The sequence below is a fragment of the Mustela putorius genome, unplaced genomic scaffold, assembly GCF_011764305.1.
Source record: "Mustela putorius furo isolate JIRA1106 unplaced genomic scaffold, ASM1176430v1.1 tig00000224_pilon_pilon_pilon, whole genome shotgun sequence".
Lineage (NCBI taxonomy): Eukaryota > Metazoa > Chordata > Mammalia > Carnivora > Mustelidae > Mustela > Mustela putorius.
In genome coordinates, this window is record NW_025421321.1 from 6455349 (window position 1) to 6477404 (window position 22056).

The following is a 22056-nucleotide window of genomic DNA, read 5'->3' on the forward strand; positions in this document are numbered from 1 at the left end:
AGCAGACACAGGACAGGCATCCCCTGACTCCTGAAGAATGGACTTCTCACTCACTGTGGTTTGACTCACAGAGGTCAAACTCTGGTCAGTGTGTGTGTGTGTGTGTGTGTGTGGTCTCAGCCTGAATCATCAGGTAATTCTGGTGTCATGGAGGGTCCAGCCTGTTTGAGGGGCAAGTTGTCCTAGGTATCTTCGGTCTGTCTCTCGGTCTCCCAAAAGTCAAGTGGACTGTGCTATTACTCTCCTCTTGGGTGGTCCATGGGCCTCTGTGGTCCTCAGGGAGTGACAGTAGCTTACACCCATTCCATGGGCAGCAGACAGTATTTAATTATATTATTCATGCCTATGCTTCTTTCAACTGTGCTTTCTACATACCTTTCATTTTATTAAGAAAGTGCTCACAACTCGGTATCAATAGCACCATTTCTCAGTGTTTCCTGAAAACTCTTAATTCTGAGGGCTCTGGGGTGTGGCAAGACCAAGACTGGAGCTCAGAGGGTTAACAGTGCCTGCCTGGAAGGGGACCCTGGACCCTGCAGCTTATGGGAAGGAACTGGTCCAACCCTGAGAGTTTGGGCGGGCCACCACCTCGAGTTGGGGCGACCACCCGGAATTTGGGAGGCTTGAGAATTTATATTTTCATTAATGAATGCTTCAGAAAGTGTACTGTCCCTAATTCCCTTCCTTGAAAGATGGAAACTTTAATGTGCAGTTAATTAAATGTTGTGTTGATTTGCAAGCCCTGAGCTCTTAGGGGCCTCGGGAGGTAGAGGCAAGTTTAGAAATCAAACAACGGGAGGACTGGCTGTCCCTGATCTGACCACAGAGTGAGTGGTACTGTTTGCTCCAGATGCCCAGGAGGCATTTGAGGCGCCCCTGTGGCCAGGACCTGTGTCCTGGGTTTGGTAGTGCCCGCATGGTCTGTTTACTGTGGAAAGGAGCAGACCAGGGCCCGGCTGTTTTCAGGGGCATTCTCCCCCCCCCCCCCCCCCCCCCAGTGCTCCAGCACTTCTTTGTACTGAGAGGAGCTGTGTCATGCTAGAATTCTTTTCACAACAAACTAAAGAACCCAGCTGTGGCGCTTGGTGCGACCGTGGAAGCTGTGGGCTTGTGCACACGGTCCGGAATGGGGGGAACCATTTAGCTGTGAAGGTGGGCTCCCTGTCAGACACAGTGCCAGCCCGATTGGGGTGGGGGGGAGAGTGACTCCTGCTCATGGGGTGTCTGGGGCCCGGCATCGGAGGGCACCGAGGGGTTGATGGATATTCTGGTACTGAGGATTGGAGGCTGAGCAGGGCAAGGCCACGGAGCTCGCCTTCTCTCACTGCCGCCAATAGATGTAGGGGAAATGTGACCGAGAAATTCAGCGGCTGGATTTTGCAAGCGGAAGTAGGGTTCTCTCCAAAGAGCTAGCACCTGTTAACAGTGACAACCTTATCATCCATTTGGCCCTGGCTAAAGGCACAACTTCCGCAATTACCGAATGACATCTTGTAGGGTTATCTGCCACCAGCGCTTGCTTTCCTCGACACCACGCCTGGCAAGAACAAAGCACCCATACCTGATTAAGAGACACACTGATGTCTCGTTTTGGCATCCGAACTCCTGACTTATCAGTCTTCTGGGCGGTCATCTTGCTTAGGGTGCTCTAGAAAGCTGGCAGAGTTTCTGGGATTGACTTTGGAAAGTGTTGGCGGTGCTACGATATTCTTATTATGAATAAAAATTTTAAACCCAAGCTGATAAACATATTTTTTTTCACACTGAATTCATCAGGAATACATTAACATTTTCTAAAAGGTAAAGACAGAAAAAAAATGAAAGAATTAAAAGGAGAACATTAGGATGTATTTGGCCATTAGGATCCCCGTTTCCATCAGCTGCTGTATGAGCCAGAACCTTACCCCATGTAACTCACACTCGGGGAATTAGCCTATGGAATAATTATCACTCCCGATGAGCAGAGTAAGAGCTTGTTCCCGTGTGTGTGTGCAGAGCCATTCGTCCTAAGGAAGAAATCTGGAGTGAAAGCTCACAGCATATTTTGCATAGGTCCTGTAAAAGGATCCAGGCAAAACAGGCTTTGCAACATTAGCTATGATCATATATGGAAAAAGCAGTTACTTTCTGTGGTGACATATGGCTGAGTTGGTACGATGCCCAGGAATCTCAGTGTCCCCCCGCCCCAAGAAGGGTGAGCCCCGGCTTTATCCTCTGCCCCGTTGTCATCGGGACCAACAGCACAGGCAGCCTGTGGAGACACTGCCGGCAGAAGTGAAATCACGTACACCTGCGCCAAGACCAAAGCTGCTGTTGGGCTCTGGCAGTTGTCAGGTGGACTGTCCCCGTCTGTGGAAGTGATTTTTCCTAAATCAGGGAAATTATGAATGGAGCCCATACCCATCTGCTTCAAATTCGAGCGTGGTGACACCCCACCGTCAACAACAACGATCAAAGCTCACTCTTCTATCGTAAGGGTGATCCTGTCCTTCCATGATGGGAATTTCGACTCTTTCTCATACTCTTCCATAACCAGGAAACTCACTTCCGAAATTTCTAACGTGGCCAGGCAAATAAATTGAGATTGGTTATGGAAGGGGCAGAGAAACGTGACCATGTGAGAGCAGGACACTCGTAAATTCACTCATTCATTGATAGGACCGTGACTTGATTCAGTTAAGCGTCCGTGCACGCCGGCTCTCAGTGCTGGGGACGCGAAGAGATCTTTTCCTGCAGGGTTCACAGTGCCGAGAGAAGGACAGCGATTCCCGAGGAAGCTGCCAAGTGACGCACGCTTTAATTACAGGGTTGCCTTGACAAACCCCTTCCCCTTGGCTCTGGGGTGGGCCAGGAGGGATTTAAGCCTTCTAAGTGACCCCGATTGCTGGGTGCAGGTGGGGAGGACAGTGCCGCTGGGATGGGTCCATCCAACAAAGACCACTGCTCTGCTGCTTCCTAGCTCTCGACCCCTGATGGAGACCTGCAAATCTCCGCTTCCTCACTCTCCGCACAGAGAGGGCAGTGCCTCCTGTCGCCCGATGTGCTGAGGCTTCATTGTGGAGTTTTATGAAAAGAGCTTCATGGGCCCCTGGCTGTTGTGAGCGCTCAGGAGGGTCAGCGCCCTGTAGCGGGGAGTGTGGAGCCGGGCTTGGCGAGGCAGCTCCCAGGGCCGGTTTGGGCCCCAATGGGTGAGTTTTCTGCAGGCGGAAGAATCTCCTAGGTTCGGGTTTTGGGAGGAATACTTTGGTTGGAGAGGTTTCCGTACATGAGTTAGGAGACCGAGAGACAGAAGGGTGGAGGGTGCTGAGCTGTGGCCAAAACCCCAGTCTGGAGGAGGCAGAGACAAACTGGACGGGGCGTTGTGAAGGTCCATCTGCAGGGGCACAGGGAAGACACACCTGGAAAGTCAAATAGGAAGGAGGAATGAAGAGAGAGACACGGAGGGGAAAAGGGAGGGAAAAGGAGGGGAAGTGAGACACACATACACACACACACACTCACACACACACACACACACACACAGGTACAGAGAGATATATAGAGAGAAACAGGAAGAGAGACAGAGAGACAAGGAGAGAGGGAGGAAGAGGGGACATGGGGAGACTTTGGTGTTGAGGCTGAGGGCCATGGCACTGACTGAGAATACAGCAGGGAGGATGCTGAGTAGAAAGGGTGTAGGGGGGCGCCACCCCCTCCTCCAGAAGAGGAGCTGCCCCCTAACGGGTGCACAGGTGTGCACAAGGCACTTGGCTTACCCCCAGCTCCCGTCTGCCTGTTCCAGCACTCCCAGCTCCCCACGGGCGACCTGTTCTCGGCATTCGCCCAGTGGCACTTGCTCGGGAGCTGTGTGCCCAGATCCCGGCGCGGCTCCCAAGGGTGTGACCGGCAGCCATCCATGGAGCAGAAGATGGACGCTACGGGGCTGGGGGCTGAACTGAGTCAGGAGATGGAGAGCTCAGCCGCAGGTGCCTATTGGCCGTTCTGACAGTGGCTCCTGCGGGCTCCACGCAGCCCCCACACACACCTGCTTCTTCCCTCCGTGCCCAGGGTTGCAGGTGCTGCCAGACTCACTCCTCATGCTCGCACATGTTCCTCAACACCCGAAGAGCGCCTCCTGTGCGGGGCTCTGTCTCCAGGACCAGCCACCGGGATGCCCCAAACGGATGGGGTGTGTCCGTCAGGAGTGGGGCCTGGTGTTCCCCTCCTCCTCCAACTGTGGCCTGAGGGGTTTGATCTCTTGCTAGAGAAATTCCAGGCAGGCAGCAGGTTGTGTGTGGAGAACGAGGGGCTCGTCCTCCCACTTTGAAGCCACAGCTGCTCTGCCTTCTGGCCGCGCTTCCCTCGGCCTTGGCTTCAGAGGCCCCGGGGAGCTGTTTTCAGGGGAGCAGCTCCAGGCTCTCCCACAAAAAACATGTTCCTGGGGAAAATGCAAAGAGTGTGACCTGAAAGAACAGATAAAGCTATTGCAGTTTCTTCTCCAGGCCGGTCCAGACCCTTCAGGGCTAGGATCTGCTAGTTTCTGTAGTGAGTGGTATGGCTTTAGCAGATGGGTCTCTCTGTACTTTGCCATGAACATTCACGGAGCACTTTGTATGGGGATGGGGCCTGGGTGGTGGCTGTCAACTGCGTCACCTCATCTAAGCCCCATAGTGAAGTCCTGTGAGGGCGGGGAGTACAGGGGTTCCTTGAATAACACGAAATTGAACTGACATGTGGATTGTTTAGGAAATTTTTTTGAGATTTGCAGCAGTTTGAAAAAACTCGCAGACCCAACTGAGTAGCTTAGAAATACCACTCCTCCCTCCCAATTAAGGTAAAGGTATTATTGTGAGAATGCAGTATATAATACTTATAATGCACAAAATATGTGTTAATCCATTGTTTATGTGATCGGTAAGGCTTCTGTCAGAAGTGGGCTATTAGTAAAGATTTCGGGGAGTCAAAGGTTATGTATGGGTTTTTTCTTTTTTTTTTTTAAAGATTTTATTAATTTATTTGACAGACAAAGATCACAAGTAGGCAGAGAGGCAGGCAGAGAGAGAGGAGGAAGCAGGCTTCCCGCTGAGCAGAGAGCCCGATTCGGAGCTGGATCCCAGGACCCCGGGATCATGACTTGAGCCGAAGGCAGAGGCTTTAACCCACTGAGCCACACAGATGCCCCTATGCATGGGTTTTCCACAGCAGGAGGGGGTGTTTGTTCCCCTAACCCCCACATAGTTCAAAGGTCAGCTGGGTTTGAGAGTCTCTGTGGTCTAGGCAGGGGCACCAGAGTTCAGAAAGGTTAAATAACTGGTTCCTGGTCACACAGCTAGTCATGGCTGGAGATTTTATTTTTGAGAAAGAGAGAAAGAGGAGGAGAGAGAGAGCAAGCATGAGTGCTCGCGAGCAAGGGTGGAGGAGAGGGGCAGAGGGGGAAGGAGAGAGAGGATCTTCAGCAGGCTCCACACCCAGTGCAGAGCCCAACATGGGGCTCCATCTCATGACCCTGAAGTCATGACCTGAGCCGAAATCAAGAGTCGGATGCTCAACCGACTGAACCACCCAGGCGTCCCTGGAGATGGTTTTTGAACCCCGATCTTTGGATTCCGAGAGCAGAATTCATTATATTATAGTCTATTGCCTCTTCCAGAGTTCTTCATTTTCAATGATTTTATTTTCCGCCCTTTTTGGGCACTTCAGCGAGTTTGGAAGTAGCTCAAGGAAGAGGCACTGGGTGGAGGGCGAGACTAGTGCTAAGTTCATGGGCTATTTGTAAATCAAATGAGCCCTCTTCTTGCAGCCTAGTGGAACACTTCACACACCTGGAATATCTTTCCTCTAAAGCACGGACGAGCAGCATGCAGTCCTCAAGCTCTAGCAAGACAACCTTTCATCTAATAAATGCAGGTACAAATGCCTTAGTTCCGGCTGTGGAGCCCTTCAAATGCACACTCATGCCTTCTGGGGTGAGCTGGCCCTCCAGCTGTGGCTGGCCCTGGGAGCCTGGGGCTCAGGATGAGCTCTAGACAGATCCTCACCCGAGAGCTGTGACATCTGAGTTCATGCGCGTGTAGCTAGCTGGTGTCCCAGGAATGAGTCGGAGAGACACAGACTTTTCTCCTATCCACACACATCTTCAAGGAAGGGTCTGGCAAGACGTTCCCATTTCACTCTTCGAGAAGTAGTTCCTGGAGCAGGACATCCCACCTAGAAATCACGTTGCCAGTGACTGTGTGACTGTCATACTTTTTGGGTTGCCCCTAAATCCTCAGCCAAATCATAGGTCCCCTCTGCCTCCACTTCTCCAGCGACCAGAAGTCAGCCGTGGATCTCTTTGGTGTTCCTGCCTTGGGGTTGGACTTTCATGCTTACTTATCCCTCCTTTGTTTTTCCCTTAGTATTTATGGAGGGAGAGATCATTCTTCTCTAAAGTTCCCCCGTCTGCCCTCCCTCTTCACCAGTTCTTAGTGCACAAAAATGTGTTTAAAACACGGACAGTTTCAGATTCTGGATTTCATGCTGCTCTTGGCCAATGTTCCCCTCCCCTGGCCTGCCATCCCAACAAGTCCTTCATGAAGAGGGCAATAGTAAAGGAGTGTTTGAAGCTTGGGCATATTTGTAGATGCTGAAAAGTATTCTATACATGTACATTTATATATGGAATTCATAAACATACATATAAGTCTTCCCCCTGAATTATATTTCATGCTTAAAAAAAGAGTACAAAGAGCCTCCCGTGCAGAAAAGTCACTTCAAAGAGCCACCAGCTCTTGAGGAAGTTGGTAGGCTATGTGTGGATTCTAGAAACCAAGGCCGGCCTCTGTCCATGGGTTAGGAGGTATTGGGATGGCTGCTCCCTCCACCCAGCGTGAAGGTGTGTCTCGTGCCTCTTGCCAGTGGGAGAAGCTTCTTTTTCATCTCAGGGTCCTGGGTTTCATGGGACTGGAAGGTCCTAGTGGTGGGGACCATGATGGTCAGTAGGAAGCCACCAACCCAGAGCAGCTTTTTCCTTGGTTCCATTCCTAGGAGGGCAGCAATGGGCTTCTTCACCCTCCCCCATCCGTATCTCTTCCAGATACAATCTTAGCTCTAACATTATATCCTGAAAAATAGTGTTAGAGAACAAAACCCAGCCACTTTCTACCATGTCTGACCACTTCAGGTTAATGATCCTGGCTTGAGAGCATCAAGTGAAATTCACAGGAAAGTCACAGACGATGAGAGAGAGTCAGATCTTGTGTGTGTGTGTGTGTGTGGTGCTCAGTTCACTAAGAGGTAACTGGGAAGGAATCTGAAAAGTGTTCAAAAGGGGAGTTGGTGGTAACGTTTGCTTGTGAGGTCCAGGTTGCCAGATTGGCCTTGTCTGGAGTTAGATTTTGAGAGGCTGTTGTACTGGAATTTGCCACGTGAGCCAGAACCCATTTGCTGGGTTTCTCCCTCAAGAACTGCTACTGAGAGAGGTGAACCACGATTTGGTCAGGTGAAACTCATTGACGGGGTTAGGGTGAACAACACTCAGGGTCTTTGGCCCTCTGTGGGACAGACACTGAGTCTATGGTTGACTGAGGGGTGTGGGGGGGTCATTGCTCAAATGGACGCTGTGGTCTTTTTTTAGTAAGAGCATGGGAACTGGCATGACATTGGGGAAGATGTGTGGGATGAGGGGACTTGGAGGATTGGCTCATTGCTTTCCTCTTAAGCTGACGCCTTAAGAGGCGCCTGATGGCAAGCCCAAGCCCACCCACAGAGATGAGAACCTACAGAAATGGTGAAGCCCTCCAGGGAAGGATGGTCTTTGGCAAACTCTGCTAATGTCCTAACAATCCATTCTTCCTATTGAACTTAAATTCTTCTCCCTCCGGTTCAAGCCACTAGCTTCTCACTCCCTACTAAATGGGGATGAAGAACAGCTGGTTACAATCTTCTGTGCATAAATCCACAGTTCTTTGAGAAATGAACTCACACACACACAAAGCTCAGAGTTCTACCTTTAGGATTGTTTTTTCCCCTCTGGAAAATATTCTCCAGATTAAATAGAAATTAATTTTCAATTTCTCAAAAATCTTATTTCCTAGCCGATAGCATTTCCATATGGATATCTTACAGGAAAATAGTAGACCCTTAAGTTCTGGAGGTTTAGAAGTCTTGCCAATACTGCTTTTGAAAATATGAACTAAAAGTCTTCCTATGGAAAGACTTGTCATAAATAATAAGTTCTTGGAATGAAAGTGTCCACGAACTCAAGGGTTTGTGTGATGTTGTCTCCCTGAATCTTACGGCATCAGGAACTAGGGTTTTAAATTTGGAAAAATGTATGCGCTGTAAGCGGCTTGTACTGTGGAAGAGGATAAGCTTCAGGGCTTGGCTCTGCTCTATTTTTATTTCCATTATGGGTTACTTTTGTGTGTTTTGATGAGATTCTACTGATAGAGGAACCAGGACAGTCCAGGTCAACATTTGGCTTCTGGTTGGACCATGCTAGAAGCAATGGGTGTGGGGTGGGTGGGGGTGAAGAGTGGGGAGCACCCACAGCAGTGGGCAGCAACACCTTGGTGCCTCTTCTTGGCTGCCCTCCTTCCTTTCTGCTCCCGACACTGCCCTTCACCAGGGCAGCCACCAGCAAAACCCAGAAACCTGGAAGACACTTGGAGAGGTCACCAAGGTGGGTGCAAATTTCTTGGTGGGGGGAGTGGATTGTTTCTGATTTTGCTGCAAAGGCCAGAAGGTAAGAATGATAAAGAGAAGGGGAGAAGAAAGGGGGACCACAGTGGAGGGAAGAGGGAGGAGCAGAGGGGGCGGAAAGGCGCCAAGGGAAGGGGAGCGAGAGGCAGGGAAACAGCTGTCAGTTTCTGGGAAGAGAAGCTGAAAGTTACAGTGATGTCTCAAGGCGCAGCAGCCCCAGGGCTGCTAAAAACTCCGTCATTGGATTCAGCCCCTAAGCCAGCTGGCACCCCCCACGCCCTCCACCACCTTGCTCTCCTAGGCACTGGGAGTAGTAGCAGAGTCACACAGGGAAACTCCACTTAACACCGTGTCCTTAACGATTTCCCTGTTCCCTCTGTCCCATCCGGACAGAACTCGTTCAGGACCTCCCCGGCCTTCCCTCCATCTGGCTCCATTCCATTTCTGGCCCCCTGTTCTCGAGCCCCAGCAGCCCTCCCCGGCTCACAGCAGCGCCCCAAACGTTCATGCTCTGGCTTCTAGCCCGCATCTGCCTCACCAGCTGCCTCTCTTGCCAACCGACCTTGAACCGGGTGCCTCTGCCACCCAGAGGTTTTGGTGACTCCCCCGGGCCACCCAAGCTTTTCCTCACAGCGTTGCACAGGTTGTGCCCTCCATCTGGAATAAGAAAACCGGGGAGCTCATGGGAGCACTGGCAGGGGCTAGACTGTCACCCTTTGAAGGAGGCACCAGGATCACCTCCATTGTTCCAGAGGAGTAAACCGAAGCTTCTAGAGGTTCGCATCTGGCCTCTGGGAAAACCTATTAGATAAGGAAAGAGTGAGGGGAAAAAAGAGCTAGCACACATTGAACACCTACTGTGTACAAGGGCTATGTCAGCCCTGGATGTATGCTCCCGATGCAAGATGCCACGACTTGAATGCCAAGCTGTCCCATTTTTCCAGAATAGAGATTTTTGATCCGTGTTTAGTTAGAGGAGAGACATGCAGACTTTGTTAGTTTGTTTTTTATCTGGTGTGATAAGGTAAGGAGTTTCTCTGTCTGCCTCTTTTCTCATTGTCAGTCCTTTTGGTTCCTTGGCTTGCAGCTGTTGTCTGTCTTTGAGGCTCACGAACTGTTTGCAGGAAGAGCTCTAGAGAATTTGGGAAGAAGGGGGGTGGGGAGGAGAGAGGTGCGTGGGTTTTCAAGAAGCCGGAAGACACAGGGAAAATAAAGGTGCTCTCGAGTGTGTCGCCTGCAGCCTTGTCAGGGAACGTTTCTGTACATGGTTCTTCTTCCCTCCCTCATGCCGAGCTGGCTCTTCATCATTTTTTAACATCTCTTTGGGGACAGGGACATGAAAGTGAACAGCAGGTCAAAGTCAGGAATTCAGGGTTCTGGGGTGGTCTGGTCTGATAGGCTCCCTTCGTCTGTGGCTATGCCCTTCGTGGGGGCCGGTGAGGCCGGTTCACGATTCTGGTCACATCACCCGCCCCTGGGTGACAGCATCACACCTCTATCCGTCCATTTACATTTCAAACCAGCACCCGCCTGCTCTTGATTAATTATTCAGTAACGCTGGTCACTTGTGAGCTTTTCTGAGCTCCTATTTCACGTAAAAGGTCCACTCCTTTTTTAGCCAAATCTTCTTTCCCTGATCCTTGTGTAGTTTTTGAAATGAAATGGTACGCATTCCTTTTGAGCCCTCAGCACTCACGGATTGGCTCCTCTTCTTGGCAGCGGTACACCTGGATATTGGATTAGCGGGGCAGCGGGGGCGGCGAGGGGAATCGCCCGTCATCATCCCCTTCTCTGCCTACCTCTGACCTTGGCCAATTCCCCCTCACGGAGCTCCATTTTTTAATAAGTGAATAAAGGGGTTTGGAATGCTGAGATTCAAGGTCTGTCTGCTCTCTCTTTAATTATTGAGGGCATCTAGGAGAAGTCACAGAGGGACATGGGCTTTAGAATTCAATGGAATTTGGGGTGTCTCCACTGGCTCTGGCACCTATTTGCTTATTTCTGTGAGACTTTGGATAAGTTAGGTCATCCATCTGCATCTTACTTTCTTTCTGTATATTTCCACCCTACAATGGGGGTGGAAATATACAGGTAGCAGGGTGGGGGTGGGGTTGAACAGGGAGGCATGAAGCGACACCGGCCACAGGTAAAGAGCATGGACCATGGGAAGATGGCGTACTAAAGATTTAACATTGACCTTCGCAAGCAATGCAAATAAAACGGTTGACACAGAAGCAACCTTCAAGAACAGTTAGGAGGTTTCTTGTGGGGTTACCTTTGCCCCAGGCAAAATTCTCACTGGTACCCACGTGGGGGAGTGGGAGTGCCACGTGACCAAACCACCTCAGTTCTCAGTGTTTGAAACCTGAGGTTTGTCCTCCAGACTTTTAAATTCTGGCTCTAACACTTATTAGTTGTGTGCCGTTGGAAAAATTTTATTTTCCCTGGCCTTAGTGTCATCATGTTCAGAATGGTTCTGATTCGACCCAGCTCAGAGGGGGATATTGTGAAAAAATTAAATGCAAAAGGTGGAAACACCTGGTAGATAGTAGGCCTGCAGCTGATGACTTTGCTTTCTTAATGTCATGATAAATTAAGGTCTGCTCATAAATGAGTTCTGGTCAGTTCTCAAGACAGAGAAGGAAAGTCCAGATTTTTCTGTTTTGTCACCAAAAGTATTATTAGGTTTTCAAGTAAACAGAGTGCATCCTTTATCACATAATAAAACTGAATCTACTGGTTTTCTGGCCAGGAAAGAAAAAAAAAATAAATAAATACAACTGACATCAATTCTCTGTGCGTCTTGCGTCTCCTCTCCCCGGTTTACAGTTTTCAGAATCCAAACGTCCATCTGTCTCGGAGACCTTTCTAGTCTCTAGAAAAGAAAACACTGTCTAGATATAGTCGTGCTGTTTCATGCGGCTGCCTCGGAGCCCCCTTGCATGCTTCCCTTCTGCTGACAAGTGCACGAAGCCAGGATGCTGACTTATGGCTCCCTCTGCCCCCGTGGGTTAACCCCCATCACAGGCCACTCTGTGTGTTAATTTCATCACAGCCTCCCCCTGGCATTTTTGTGGTGAGAACACAACAGAGGACACGCATCTCGGTGTGCGTTGCTTATTGCCACCCATGTGGAAAGAGCAGCTAGAACATTGTGGACACCCAGGCCCTTCTTTCCACGGTGTTTATACAGTCTCAAATCAATCAGAGAGCTCCTGATCTATTAAGCCCATTAACGCACAGCACACAGTATTACCTGATGGAGAGGCCTGTGCTTGAGAACATTAAAATCTTGACTTAGTTTTCCAGTCCAGGCCCCCCTTGGCACATTAGATCTGAGCCACACACCTCGGATTTCAGTTCAAATGTCCTCTTACTCTGTAAGAGGCAGAGAGAGAGAGAGAGAGAGAGAGAGTGAGCAGGCTCCTGGGCTTTGGGCAATACTTGGCAATTAGTGCACAGATGTAGTAAAAGAACAACAAAAATGCATTTATTTCCCATCTCTAATGAAAAAGTGATCAAACTGGGGAAGTAAGACAGATTCTATTTAATTCTCAAGTAATTTCTGGGCTCACGCAGCGGTTGGTGCGTCAGGCCCTGGATCTCTGTCCTGTGAAAGGTTGAGAGGCTGCCTGCTGGGGCCTCCCATCCTGCTGGGGAGAGACTCAAGCCCCAGCGGACAGGTCAGCTGGGACCTGGGTGGGAGGAAGGCAGAGTGGAGGGTGGAGCCTGGGGAAGCCTTCCTCGGGCTTCCTCCCTCCATGTACACGTGGCAGTCCCCAGAGCCCACCCTCCAGGGTTCCCAGCTCCCCTCCGCCTACTGCCCACACTCCTCACCTGGTCTCAGGTGCAGCCCGAATGTCCTTATTCCATGGCAGGTGCTTCAGTCACAGAAGTGCGTTTGGCGACCCTCAGGACCTTATTTCTTCCATTCGAGACACCAAGAGCAGAACTACCCCTGCCTACTTCACAGCATGTGTTAAGAAGAGGCAATGGAATCCTACCGGAGGTTACCAAGAGGCTGAAAGAGTGTAAATACACAGGTGTTAAACAGAAATCCCTGCCGACTGAATAATAGATGGGTTGGAACCCCATGGCCAAACTCAGCAGCAGCCGGCCGTGGTTGTCCCTGGGGGCAGGGTGGCGACCTGGCCTTGTGGAGTCCCTTCCAGCAGTTGGGGAGGATACTAGTAGGCAGAACGGCCAGGACGCCGAGTGTCGCCTAGCTGGAGCTGCATCCCCCTCCCACAATCCCCTCCTGACCCTGGTTGGTTGGTAGCACGAGCCACTGCACCAGCAGCAGATATCCCTAAGACGCGGCGTCTGGTGAGGGAGGAGGCGGCGGAATGTGCAGGCTGGGCGCTGTCCACCTGCCGTTAGCAGTGACTCAGAAGGAAGACCGTTTTACACTGGGTGAGTCCGAGACAATGCTGAGTTTGTGGATGGGCTAACTCTTCTGCAAGGAGGGAGGCCGGAAGCCTTTTGTGAAGATGAATCAGTTTTCCTATACTTTCCCGTGGCTGCCCAGGGGGCCCCTTGGGTCAGCGCTGGGAAAACATGGCAAAACTCTGAAGCTTTGCCGTGGTTCCCATTGTTTTGTTTGGTTTTAAATTAAGTCCGTGACAATGGTTACGATATCCAGGCACGACGGACAATAGTCAGACTGACATTCCATCTTCATTTTGAAGAGCATTTAAGTGGGAGTCAGAGGATCATACTGTTAAAATAAGATTAATGACAGAATAAATGCTAACCTCCCTGATGTTGGGAAGAAATATAATGAACAGCCAAGGCTGGTTACATGGAAATGTCATCAGTGGCCACACAGGTAGAGAAAGTTACTACCACGGAGGACAAAGTTGGGCTGTGCAGAAAATGGGGTCCAGGGGTAACTGTAGCCTCAGCAAGATAAAGCTGATTTTTCTTTTGCATGGAAGTCTGGGCATAGATGGTCAAGGCTGTGGGCGTCTTGCCGTCCACTGCTTCGTGGCTCTTCCTGGGGGTGACCGTGGCTTTGACTGGCACACCACCCTCTACCCTCCATCTCTTGCTGCTTCTTTCTCGTGCTTGCCCTTGAGCCTCTATTCTCAAGGACATCTCTCAGTCCAAGGGTGCAGAGGTAACATACCTGCACTCCTGCTGGCAAGAAAGAGGGCTGGGGAGGCTCTGGCAAAGGGTAGATGCCTGCTGTTACCTGTAGAAGGTTCCCAGAAGCTCCTACATGGCACCCTCGTCTACACCCTGCCTGCCCAGGCCACAGCCACGTGGCCACACGTGGCTAGCTCTGTCCTACAATCAGTGCTTTGCCAAGACCAAGTTCTACAGAAGAAGTGGAGAACAGAGAGTGGGGCAGCCCTGGTGGTCTCTACCCATCATGTAATTTCAGCGCTTCTGGAAGGTGCCTTTTGCCTTCCCTTCCACGTAGCTGATGCCGAAGGTTTCTCAATTGTATGGAGTCTTTCCTTAAGACAAAGTGGACTTTCTTATGCTGTGATCTTCTCCAGGCCACTTGTAGGGTTCCCGGTACTCATTCTTTCCCCCAGTAACTCCCAGCCCAGCTGAGCTGGTATCATGGTAATACCATGTCTTCCCAGTGTCCATTTTAGGAGAGGCATAGATATTATTGCGGCTGACACTTAAAACACACTAGATCTTATACTCACAGTTTAGATTTTTTTTTGTTTGTTTCTTTGTTTTTTTCTCATTTAGCCCCCAGCAAAGCCCCAGGAGTTGAGTGCTCTTAAGAGAGACGCAGACTTAAAGCCAGAACCCTCACTAACCCTGGTGCTCACCATCACAACCACATGGCCTCTCCTTTATCCCATCTGATCTCCAGGTAAGGGCAGGCCCTATGCTGATTCCAGAGAAAGAGGCACATTTCTCTGGGTCCTGGTTCCGAGTCTGAGAGGATGAGGAGTAGAGGTGGGGTGGGCAAAACCATACTAAAGATCCAAAGGAATGTAAGGCTGTTTGGTAAGTTCCCTAAGAGGTGAACGCAGGTGTACTTTCCTGTAGGTTTCAGGAGATGTAATGTTAAGACACTAGAAAGGACACTAAAAAAAGAGACAATCGCTTTACTGCAGCTGCATCTCCTTCCCTCTGGTATACCTGGAGCCCTTCACTGGGCCCCCGTTTCAGCACAGTGAAGGTCATGTCCCCATGGGAGCCAGCTGTCAGCAGGACTCCTGCCCCCGGGGATATGGTCCGACTTGACTGGAATCCTTATTCTTCGCTTATTTCTTAGCACTTATTTCCTCAAACTTCTTTTTTGCTTTAGTGCCCGGATGCTACTTTTTCTACGTTAGTGTTTTTCATCAAAAGTCACTCCTACCCATACAGTTTCTGAGTTTAGCAGATTTATCAGAGACTAGAAGGATTTTCAGGGAGATCTCATTCTGGGGTGAGGTCTCTGGCACAGCTGCCCTGCCTTTTCCCTCCCACCTCTGGAATAACTTCAGCATGATTCCCCTGCATTTGTGAATTTATATCCAACCACCAGTTAAGATTCCTCAGAAAAATGGATTCCTTCGGCTATAAGAGATGCTAGAGAATGAAAGGGTCCTTCCCTTGTTGCCCTTGATGTTTTGGTGGCTAGACGGATACAGCCGGAATCTGTCTGTATCTTCAGGTAAGGAAGAGATAACATGATGCTCCCTGATGCTGGCAATGAAGGAGTCTTGGCTTGTCATGTGGGCTTGAAGGCAGGGCCTCGGGATCATGGTGAGTTTATTGTTCCTGAAGCAGTGGGACTTGCTGTAGTATTCAGAGGTGGAGATCACTAACAATTTTGAAGGTGGTTGCCATGAAGGCATCTGTATGAGTTTGGTCATTGATGGAAGTGATGGAGATGCCTAGAGCTTTCCATATCTGGTCTCCCTTCATTCCTAAGCACATGGGAAGGCTCAAGCTGCTCTGAAACTTGTTAGACTAGATCTTCCCAATAGGCTTTGAGTGAAGAGATGTGTCATTTTTGGTCTGAGGCAGTTGAGAGTTTTCCATAGTCTTTCCCATGAGCCATGTGTCGAAGTAGTAGTGGAGAAAGATAAGAGGAGCCTAGATCCCCGAGAGGGTGGGTGGACAGGAGCCCAGCTGACCTGCTTTGGACTTTTCATGCACAAGACAGAAACTTCGCTCAGGGGATGGGTATTGAGAGAAACACCAACAGACAGAAGATCTGCTATTTTGACCTTTGTTACCAGAGCATGGACTAGTTTGTCCTGAATACAGATAATATAGAATTTATATAGACTGTGCTCAGCTCTATATAAATTCTTCAGAATGTTCCTGGATGTCTAACAGATTCTAAGGTTTGGATAGTCAGGGGGATGTTTTGGGATGAGAAGAAAGGAAGGATTTTCTGCATCCTTTATTATTATTATTTTTTTTTTTTTCTCTCCTTAAGTGGCCATCATCTCAAAGACACTGGGGGATAAGGTGGCAAGTACTGAACAGAAACACTAAGAATTGAAGAGAAGCACTGGATAGGACGGTTCCTGAAAGCCCCCTCAAGCCTCGGCTTCCCTAATTGATAAGCTGTTCTGGAACAATTCTGCTTGACATGGTGCCCCGGCAGGTTAGTAAAAAGGAGAATGTTGTGTTGAATCCATGTGTTGGCATCCCACCTTTCACAGCAGCTGAGAATCCAGGCTCTGTTTCCATGAGTAATCACCAAACATAGCAATTATACATATCACACGAGATGAGAAAACCCCAGGAGGATACTCTGTGTCCATTCCATTCAAGTCTGAAATCCATTGCGGATATTGGCGAAGTGGCTCCAGCAGGGAGGTGGGAGAGGGGACGGCAACCCCAGAGGTGACTGAGGTAGCAGACAATTCGCACATTCCGCTCTTGGAAGCTCAAAGGGTGCTGAATACTATGCCTAATACGACACAAAGTGAATATTTACTTATGCAATGGTGACTCTCAGTTCAGAATGAACGTGTTCATTAGGCGTAGAGATTGTTTGAAAACGCTTTCTGCTGTGCAGAAGTAGCGTGTGAATCCTTGTCCATATCATCTCCAGCGCAGAGAAAGGCTCCACCTACATATGGGGTGCGTGCCTCCCTGTGATGAGTCAAGTTTAATTCTCTGCCCTATATTCTCTGAAGCTCTTCCCAGGAATAGGGACACTCCAGCCACACAGTTGCAGCTGGTGACATCTGCAATCCTTCCTTCTAAGGATGAGGCCAAAGCGTTGGCAAGAAGGCATGTGAGCAATTCTACTCATGTGTATTATCTGTGCAGCTTCTAGAAAAGTCCTGATAGAAGGAGGCACTGAACTAATATGGGAATCTAAGAGAATATACTTCATTAAAGAGGAAACCTCCTTCTAACTCCCAAATAGAGCTAGAGGTTCTGTCTAACAAAACACTTCCCTTCTAATCTGACTTCTGGAGTTCCACCTTGGAATATGGAAAAGTGTCTCTAGAGTTAAGTACCTCTCAGAGAAAGAAAGATTTTTCTTGACTCCTTCGACAAGGAGCTTCTGGCACTGTTCCTGTGTTCAGTGACCCTGTCTCAGCTGGCGAATTCTCAAGTTCTCCAGGTGGGTGGGCTGCCAATGTTCACTTGAGAAAGTGAAAGGCTATTGAGAAAGGAGAGACTGAGCTAGCTTTCTACTTTCTTCTTTCCAGGATGCTCTCCAGGAAGATTCCTGTGAGCCTGACTCAGAAGAGCAGCAGTCTGTCCGTGAACCTGGCGAAGAATTTGATCTTGAGAATTTGATCTTCCTTCCGCAAGAGCTTGTGATGGCCACGTTTTCCTCTTCTCTGACTTCTTATCAGCTTTTCAAATGGTGGATTTAGAAAAACTAGAGTTATTCTAGCATTGATTATGTGATCTCAGATTCTTACAAGTAGTTTTCCTCCAGATGAATATTGGGAAGAGTTTGGTAGCAAGCTATATGGTGAGGCAGGAGACTGGAATGAAAGTCCAAAGGTGTTGTAAACTGGGGCAGGTTGCTTCATCTCTTTGACACTTTGTTTCATCAGCTCTAGATTAGAATGTGGATTAAAATGTTTCTAACTACTAAAGTCTATAAATCCTGAAAGCTGTGCTCCAGAGGAGAAAACACACACGTATATGTATATTTATTCACTCTTTTGCCATGCTTTTGTAGACTGGTTCCAGAGAGTTCTGAATTCACCTAGTAATAACATTATCTTAATTTGGTATTGAAGACACAGTTCCAATAACTTAACCCGTAAGACTTGTACACTGGCTGACTTCCATCCTTTCCCTAATAAAGTAGATTAATTAATCCAGGCAATTACTGTCAAGCAAAGGAGCAAGGTTGGACATTCTCTGAGAAATTTGGTGGTTGTACATCTGATATGGTTAATTTGCAAGACCTTGGATGGAACATTTTAATTAATTATTTCAGTTATTATTATATTTAGATAGTGCTGGATGGGTAGAAATCTATTAAAATGATAAAGTTTGGGTCAATTTACCAACGAAAAGGATGAACATCCTTCTGCCTTTTCTTTTTTCTCTCTAGAACCATAGTGATTAGAGAAATTATATCACGATATTGGGCAAATAAATTAGTCAATCCCAGCCCAAAAGTAGTTTATGAGCAAACCATTAGAACCCTTTCCCAGTCAAATGGAGGTCTATTGAGAAGCAGTATGTAAATATAGCAAAGCTTATGAAATGAAATTGACAGGATAGAAAATTTTCATAGACACAACCCGCCAACAAGGACTTTTCTTACACATGTCTCCATTACCTTGATAAGATTGGGAGGTGGCCAGTGGCTCTATAAATTTAAAGCAAAAAGTGGCAATTAGGTCCTCAGGGTACATCCTTCTCCCTCTTTTATTCACTTCAGGTTCATTGTTTTGGATTTTTCAATTATATTTTTATGTTTCTGGTCCTTGGAGGAGGCTGAATATGACATTTTGACAGTGGAATCTGAAAGAGCTACAATTCTAGATTCTGTAAATACTTCTTGATCATTAAAAAATGTCTTAGTTTTAACTTTGATTACTGTCTCATTGGTCAAGCCCTTTGGATTACATATACATTTTATTGAAATGTCAATCCCCCAGATTCACGGTATAGAAATCTGCTTTTCAGAGGTTCAAACAGTGGGTGGTTTAGTTCATATCCTTTACCCCAAAATGAAAATTCTGGGATTCTCATCAGCCTTCTCCCAAAGCAGACCTTTAAAGCTTCCCCAACACATGTAAAAACCAAACTTTATGGGGATCCAAGGCCAGCCAGGAAATTTTAACAAAGACTAAATTTTAGAACAGCGAATCTTCAGTTGTGCAAAGGACATTGCTAAACTTCTGGGTTGGAAGGTATCCTGATCTACCTAATTCTATTTATGAAACTGCATATGTGCTTTGAAACTCCATTTAGATCCAACTCTTTCAGCTAGAGATGGAAACCATATGTGTGTCTAAGGCCCATATGTTAGGGCTTGGAGAGTCTTAGATTTTGTTTTGATTTCCAACGCAGCATCATTTTCAGATTTGGAGACATCTGGGTATGTCCTTGACCCTCTGTGTCATGAGGCGATATTTTTGTTATCCATTCTTCTTCTTCTTAGATGATTCCCATTTCCATATGCTTAGGAAGGTGTTGCGGCCTTTGGCTCTCAAAAGATCGCTTTAAGGGGAACAGAGAATCGAAGTAAGTATGTGGAAAATCAAGTTCACAGTCTTATACCTGGGTGAAATAGTATTTTGTTTATTGTTTACGTGAATTCATTAGGGCTTCTTTTCTCCTTCACACACTGTTTCTTTCCTCTACCGCGGACCTCCATTTCTGCTGCACACATGCCCAAGGATTGTGGACACACGCCAGTGTGAGGATGGCTGGCTGACCTCCAAATCTATTTCCCCATTCTTTCGAGGTGATAGTCTGGTTGTAGCCAGACATGTAGCCTCTCAAGGACTATCTTCCAAACCTTACTGACAGGTGTGTGTTGAAGATCTTATTGATGAAATGTGAGCAGTAGGGATAGGAGACATTTCAAGCCCTACGTCCTAACACACAGCCTTTCCCTTTGGTTGGTACTAAGACACAGAAGAGTCTAAAACCAGCTTCAAATGCAGATGATGGCAGTATCCTGGGGGATGATGGACAAAAACAACGGGAAGAACTGAACTCTTCTAATTTCCTCAAGGAGCAGAACCACCTGCTGACTGCTCCCCCCTCCCCCCAACTACTGGACTGGCAGGAAAAAAGCTTCTTTGTCCTTAAAATCATGTGTAGATCTTAGGGTTTATGCATCATATAATTAAAGGAAAAGGAACCCTTTTCTGCATAAAACCAAGAGAGATTCGTAGGCTGTGGGGACATGGATTCAGCAGAAAATCAGTTCTCCAAACAAAACATGTAGAGATCCATTCGGGGAAAAATAGCCAGTATGGTTATTTGGCTTGATGATATTGAGAGTTGGAAGAGTTGTTTATTCAACATGAACTCATTTTTCTTCTTGGTTGGTTGGTCACTTAAACCTCTACTCTTGAAATTTTTAACAGTTGAGTTAATCACAGGGTTAGTCTTTGTTGAAAAACATCTCTTCAGTGAAAGGGAGCAGACATAAGAATGAAAAGCCAAGTGTGTAAGATTTTCCTGAGGGCAGAAGGTCCGGGAGCTTTTCTCAGTAGCTCACCCCCTGGGGGCAGGCTTTAGTGGACAGCTCCTGGGCTCTGGTAGGTGAGATCCGCTGGGACCTCAGTCTATGATTTCATCTGACTTATCCTCATGTCTCTAAACTATGACTTGGCAATGGTGACTCCCATTTCATTCATTTTTACATCTGGTGGATCATTTGCAATAATGTCTCTATGATATCTGGCACATAGCACGTGTTCAATAAATGGTGTTCTGAGGTTGAGGGTGACTTCTGACAGGTTCCTATTGCTGATGGTGGCTACCGGATACGGGGTTTGTGGAGGCAAGGACAAAGACTTGTGTTTCCATGAGAGCAAAGAAGGAGGGGCTGGACTTCCAGATTGGCTTCCTTTGGACTGATTCGAGATTTCAAGAACCGCGATGTGCCAAGCCTTTTAAAGATCTCAAGGGATTAATATGTTTTTAAACATAAAAAATATGCTACATGGGGGTGCTTGGGTAGCTTTGTCTGTTAGGTGACCAAGTCTTGATTTCAGCTTGGATCCCAATCTCATGGGTTGTGAAATTGAGCTCCCTGCCTCATCTGACCTTACCCTCAGTAGGGAGTCTGCTTGAAGATTCTCTCCCTCTGCCCCTCCCCCCCAACCCGCACACTCTCTCCCCCTAAAAGAAATGCATGTTAAAAAATACGTTCTATATTTTTGCATCTTTTATAGTATATCAGGATTTGCATTTGACTTGATGCAGAGTGTAGTCCGAAGGAATGTTTGAATACACAAATGCATCGTTCAATGGGACTGTCAGTGGTGCTTATGTGATGTTTATAATGGTATTAAATATTAAAATGAAAAGTGTGGTCTGGGTGTTTTGTATACAGATGCCACATACCTTTATTTATTTATTGCATTATATGGTTTAATCAGATGGTACAGTGGAGAGCTTTATGCAAAACATGATAAGTGGTAGGAAACAACTGTGTAAGCTCTGATGTAAAGACCCTGAGGGCTGTGATGTAATTTCTTTTCTTTTCTCTAACATCAATTAATTAACATTTAGTGTATTATTCGTTTCAGAGGTAGGGTTTAGTGATTCATCAGTTGCAGATAACACCAGGCCTCATCACGCTGAGTGCCTTCCTTACTGCCCATCACCCGGTTACCCTGTCCGCACCCTCCCATCTCGCCTCCAGCAACCCTCAGTTTGTTTCTTAGCGTTACAAGTCTCTGGTTGGTCTCCCTCTCTGATTTCATCTTGTTTTACTTTTCCCTCCCTTCCCTTATGTTCATCTGTTTTGTTTCTTAAATTCCACATATAAGTGAAATCACATGATCATTGTCTTTCTCCATCTGACTTATTTCACTTAGCATGATACCCTGTAGTTCTACCCATGTCGTTGTAAATGTTAAGATTCCTTCCTTTCTTTCTTTTTTTCTTTTGATGGATGAGTAATATTGCTTTGTGTATATATATATATATATATATTACCTCTTCTTTATCTAGTTACCCGTCAATGGAACTCTGGGCACTTTCAATAGTTCGGGTATTGTGGACATTGCCGTTATAAGCATATATAGCATTCAAATCACTATATTTTGTATCCTTTGGATAAATACTTGCAATTGTAGGTGATAGGGTAGCTCTCTTTTCAACTTTTTAAGGAACCGCCATGCTGTTTTCCAGAGGGCTGGCCCAGTTTACCTTCCCACCAAGAGTGTAGGAGGGTTCCCCTTTCTCCACATTTTCCCCAACATTTGTTGTTTCATGACTTGCTAATTTCAGTCATTCTGCCTGGTGTGAGGT

At 47.5% G+C, this 22056-nt stretch overlaps 1 long non-coding RNA gene across 5 annotated transcripts in view; it reads left to right on the top strand.

Moving 5' to 3' along the window:
• Positions 1–21487, top strand: part of LOC123391354 — a 112170-nt gene extending 90683 nt beyond the window's left edge. For 4 of the 5 annotated variants that reach the window (XR_006605994.1, XR_006605997.1, XR_006605996.1 and 1 more), the window contains 4 exons: positions 14371–14497; positions 15290–15381; positions 16064–16234; positions 17298–21487. This is a non-coding gene — a long non-coding RNA (uncharacterized LOC123391354). The remainder of the gene's footprint in view (positions 1–14370; positions 14498–15289; positions 15382–16063; positions 16235–17297) is intronic. The other variant, XR_006605998.1, reaches the window with a different exon arrangement.
• The last annotated feature ends 569 nt before the right edge of the window (positions 21488–22056 follow it).